Source organism: Apium graveolens, chromosome 4, assembly GCF_009905375.1.
Source record: "Apium graveolens cultivar Ventura chromosome 4, ASM990537v1, whole genome shotgun sequence".
NCBI classification, from domain to species: domain Eukaryota; kingdom Viridiplantae; phylum Streptophyta; class Magnoliopsida; order Apiales; family Apiaceae; genus Apium; species Apium graveolens.
Window position 1 is genome coordinate 47,381,030 of NC_133650.1, and position 5,383 is coordinate 47,386,412.

Below are 5,383 nucleotides of genomic sequence, written 5' to 3' on the forward strand. Positions count from 1 at the left end.
TTAGTTGTTATTAGTGACACCAGTGATTAGTTGTTACCAGTGATAGCAATTGTTGAATCCATGATAACATCCCTTTTTCGGTATAGCTTGTCCCGTGATGAAAACCTTTGCTATCATCTCCAAAGATTATTGACATGATAGCTTTTGTTGATCACATTTTATTGTGAGGCTCTTTCTTTGATCATATTCCTTGAGTATTAATTACCAAGAATACATATGAATCAATTTACATGTTATGTCCTGCACTCACAAATGGATTAACAGTTCTTGGTACCCAACTTATCAGTTTGGGTCCAGATGGATTAGAGATATTATTATAATCAGAGATAATAACAGATCCAACCTTATCATGCTCATTCTTATCTTTGACTGACCATTTTCTCCATTTTGATACCTTTGACAAAATTGTCTCTAGGCTGGGAAAAAAATGATTCCAACCTTACATAAGGAGGACTAGCAGTCTTTGCCCTATTGTAATCCTAAACATGCTCTTTCTACAATTAATACAAGTACTAAGAGATGCATTAATGGCATAAAAATAAGCAAGCATTGAAATAGGAGTACATGGCATTCATTCAGAAATATTACACATAATAATTAAGCAAGAGAGGCATGATATGGAACAAATAGAATTAACAAATAAATCACTAATTCTATCTAGTCCAATCATGTTGACGAATCTCCTCTAGCTATCTCAATCTAATTATAAACTAATACATCTTAACAAATAATTCAGATCAAATTAATAAACCACAATGTAATAGGATACATGAGATAAGCATAAACAAAGGTCTTAAGTGCTGAAAAACATATATCTCACTAAAGCAATTAATCATGTTCAACAAATATTCAAACACATATTTAAGATCAGCTAAAGTAACATGCACAAGTTAAACATCAATCCTACTTACCAGAAAAATAATCTAGTGAACTAGTTCAACATTATCTATATGTGATGCTATCATTCTTGTGCGAGTATTAAACATTTAAACACTAAGATCTTATCATGCATTGAGTATTGAGAGCAAAATGTTACAGTGGTTCAAAAAATTGAAACATGAGATATGTGAGTTGGACCATCTTCAGATATTGCTATGAAATCAAGATATTCATGATTCTCGTCATCTGATCCATCCCAACTCTTCCTCATGCACTATAAGTTTTGAATGGCTGCTTCCTTAAGAAAACATTCCACCTTTTTCACAACTCTTCAACTGAAACCCTACTCATCATTGTTTGTCAAGCTTCTTGTTCTGTTGTACTAAAACCCCTGACAGTTACTTAACACATATTTCTTGTCATACTTGTAGTTATCAAATCTTATTTTTGTCCCAATCTCAGTCTTGTAACCACTTCTTGAACTGAATCTGTAAGAGTCTCTGCTTCGGAATAGATTGGATTGATCCTTGGATATAGCTTATGTACTCCTTGTTAGGAATATGTTGTGTACTTGATGATAAGCTAAACAAAATACCTTAGTAGATTTAACTTAGTGAATTTTGTAGCACCTGACGGATGATCAATTATAGTCCCGACGGATGATTCAATATAGTCCTGACGGATGACTAATTGATATCCACCGGGTGAGTAGCTTATGTAACAATAAGTACAGTAGCACATTTCTGTAAATAACTTTGTATAGATTTTGTAGTAGCTTATGAATCATGTAGACTGCTAGTAGATGTGCAGAATAGGTTGATTAAATGTAAATATAAGATGTCTTGTAATTCTGCACAAATGAAATGGAGTCAAGTGATAAATGGCTACCGGACGGATGATCAACAAAGCTACCCGACGTATGATCAACAAGGCTACCCGACAGATAATAAGCATGTACCCGACGGATAATCAATTCAAATATCTGTTGACAGTGTGAGCATAGTCACATGCATCGAGTGTTTGCAAAAGGAATGTGGTAGCCTGTTTAGCAGGGTTTCGAGAGCAAAGAAGCATTACCATTTTCATGCTATTATGAAGATATTCAAAGATGCTAGAATAGAGTACTGAAGCAGCATGGAATTAGACTTGAAAGTTTTTTTTATTATTATCTTGTCTTATTACCATGTAAACTTGGTGATATATAAACCAAGTGTAGCTAATAGAACAAACTAACTAACAAGCTAAGAAAATATATTTTTAGCAGAGAAACATTTTTAAGTTGTATTCTGTAAAATTTCTCAGTAGTTTGTTTGTTCACTTGTAAAGCAGCTATGAGATATTCAAGCTTCACAGGGTTCTCTTGATATATATATACATATATCTCTGGTGCATACATTCAAATCCACCAGAAAGTTTTAAAGACCTGAGTTTTTATTACTTTATGTTTGATTAACTTAACTCTGTATTCCGCACTTTGCAAATCAAACAGTTAGATAAAAATTGAGTTAGAACCATTTTTCATAAATCTTGAAAAGAAGCCAAAATTACATTCAACCCCCCCCCCCTTCTATAATTCTTGTTGTATTTTTAGGGAATAACAATTGGTATCAGAGCAAGCTCTTGAAGTACAAAGAGTTTAAAGATCACAACAAAATAGAAAGATGAACAAGAAGGATGTTGGAGTCAAAATTCCATTTCTGGATAAAGATAATTATCATCACTGGAAGGTGAATATGCACCTACATCTTTTTTCTCAAGATGAGGTCTATGTTGATTGCATAGAGAGCGGTCCTCATGTTCCAATGAGAGCTGCTACTGGAAATGAGCCTTAAGTCCCCAAGCCTAGGCATGAATGGTCAGATCCTGATATTGAGCAAGTCAGGAAGGTTAAAAACACCATGAATATTTTATTCAATGGAGTTGATGGTGACATGTTTGACAACATCATCAATTGTAAGACAGCCAAGGAGGTTTGGGACACCATCTAAATTATCTTTGATGGTACTGAGCAAGTTAGAGAAAATAAGATGCAGCTGCTGATAAGTGGCATTTTATACCACTTAGAACGGCTTAAAATGGCTTAAATTGGTGTCTTGAAATTAAGTATTTTGTGTATTTGATGCGTTTTTCTAGTGTTTATGCATTTCAGGGTATTAGTTGCATTTCGGGGGAGGAATCATCAAGAATAAGCCTTGGCATGTGTTCACCATTGCGAGAGGAAAGGAATGGGCAGATTACGGCGAAGAAACGGAGCAAGCTTGGAATTTTTCCAGTAGGGTCCTGCGCGCCCGCGCAGCAATGCTGAGTGGCCGCGCAGCAGCCTGCGCGCCCGCGCAGAAATGCTGAGCGGCCGCGCAGGGTCGGGGAAAAAAGCTGAATTATTTTAGACTTCTACTTCTGTGTGGCTTCCAACTTCTATGTAATCTGAGTTTTATGGGACTATTATATAGGTAGATTTGAGACGTTTTCATAGAGAGTATTAAGGAGATTATATTTTAGATTGTGTTTCACGCAAGAAGCGAAGGAGATAAGGAAGAAGACTGATTTAGCACACTGCAACGAAGAGGAAGCATATATTTTTGTGATTCTTGTTTCGTTGTAACGTTGGATGCTAGTTTTCTTGCTTTGACTTATTTACTCTTGTGACGTACTCTGTTTTAATATAATTAGTTTAGTTATTATTTTCTTGTGTTTATTTATCATGATTTCATATGAACCCATGATGGCGATGAGTTCTATTATGGGCTAATCGTGATCATGGGGTTACAACTGATTTATTATGGAATTCTTTAGTTAATTGTTTAATACTTTAGTGTGTGATGATTGCATGATATCTAGTATTAGTTGCGCGTATTCGTCTTATGTGCGTCGCGAACATATAAGATAGGGTGTTAATCTCTTGTGAAGCGACGGTGGATCTTGAGATTTAGAACTTGCCATGCTAGCATAGGTTCATGTACGTTGTGCATGATTAGTGGGTAACTCTAACAGTTTTATTTGCCCTATGTAATCAAAAGGAATAACTTGTGCTTAAATCGTTGTGTTGTCAATTTCTGTAGACATATAGGAACTCAACATAATTGATGACTATTCAACTTCTATCTTAATTGTGGATGCTTGGTAGAAGGGTATTAGTACAATGAAAGTTGGCTTTTATCAGTTTCGTGTTATTCAATTAATGTCATCACTGTCACATGCTAAAGGTAATAACAATGGCTATTGAAGGAAGTAATAATGAAGTTGTGATCTCATGAGTGTTTTATTATTGATAATTTGAAGTGTTAGTTAAGTTGGTAACTAAGTAGTTAATTATAGTTAATATTTGATCAACAATTTTAAGTGTTATTATCTTAACATTGAGAAGTAATCATATATTGGTGAGTGAGTTTAATTAGACAATAATTTAGTCTGAGTCTCTGAGGGAACGAACTAGAAAGTATTCTATATTACTTGCGAACGCGTATACTTGCGTGAATATTAGTGCGTGTTTTCGCCCTAACAAGTTTTTGGCGCCGCTGCCGGGGACTCGGCGTATTTGTTTAGTTTATGTACTTACCAGCATTGGTCATTAGGACTCAGTGATTAGGACGTAGTAGTTACTTACTCTTTTCGGTTGTGTTTCAGGTACTTTAGCAAGCGTTTATGCAAACTCGTTCTCGTGCTCGCAAGAGGACTTTAGATACAACTGAGGAGACAGACGAAGTTCTTGATATTCTGGAGAAGTTAGATTTTGAGGATTCGGATTCAGGAACTGAGCAGAAAGAACCAGTAAACATGGGAGATCGTATTGTTCAAGCTGATCCAGCTCTTATGGATTTTTCTCGGCCTAAAATTGATGATATTCAGTCAAGCATCCTTCATCCGGCTATTCAAGCTAACACCTTTGAAATCAAGCCGGGCACTATTCAGATGGTGCAGAATTCTGATTCTTTTGGAGGAGCGGCAACTGAAGCCCCCAACATGCACATAAGAAATTTTGTCGAGATCTGCAGCACTTTTAAGTATAATGGCGTGACTGATGAGGCAATCAAGTTGAGGCTTTTCCCATTCTCACTGAGGGATAAGGCTAAAGACTGGTTACATTCTGAACCAGCTGGGTCCATCACCACGTGACAAGATCTTGCGCAAAAGTTTCTGGTGAAGTTTTATCCAATGGCAAAGACTGCTGCTATGAGGAGTGCTCTTACTCAGTTTGCGCAGCAACCTACAGAATCTATGTGCGAGGCTTGGGAACGCTACAAGGAAATGTTGAGAAAATGTCCACATCATGGAATGCCGGATTGGATGGTAATCACTGGTTTTTATAATGGTTTGGGGGCCCAATCTCGGCCCATGCTCGATGCAGCAGCTGGAGGAGCCTTATGGGCTAAAAGCTATACTGAGGCGTATAATCTTATAGAGACAATGGCTGCAAATAGCATCAAAACCCAACTCAGAGGATGACGTCAGGCAAGGTAGCAGGTATTCTGGAAGTTGATGCAGCCACCGCTATTGCAGCCAAGCT

The 5,383-nt window shown here is 36.7% G+C and overlaps 1 non-coding gene across 1 annotated transcript; it reads right to left on the minus strand.

The window, feature by feature from the left end:
• Nucleotides 1-5,046: 5,046 nt before the first annotated feature.
• LOC141722275 (small nucleolar RNA R71) lies at nucleotides 5,047-5,153 on the minus strand. The gene has a single exon (XR_012575294.1). It is a non-coding gene; the product is annotated as a small nucleolar RNA R71 (small nucleolar RNA).
• Between the last annotated feature and the right edge of the window lie 230 nt (nucleotides 5,154-5,383).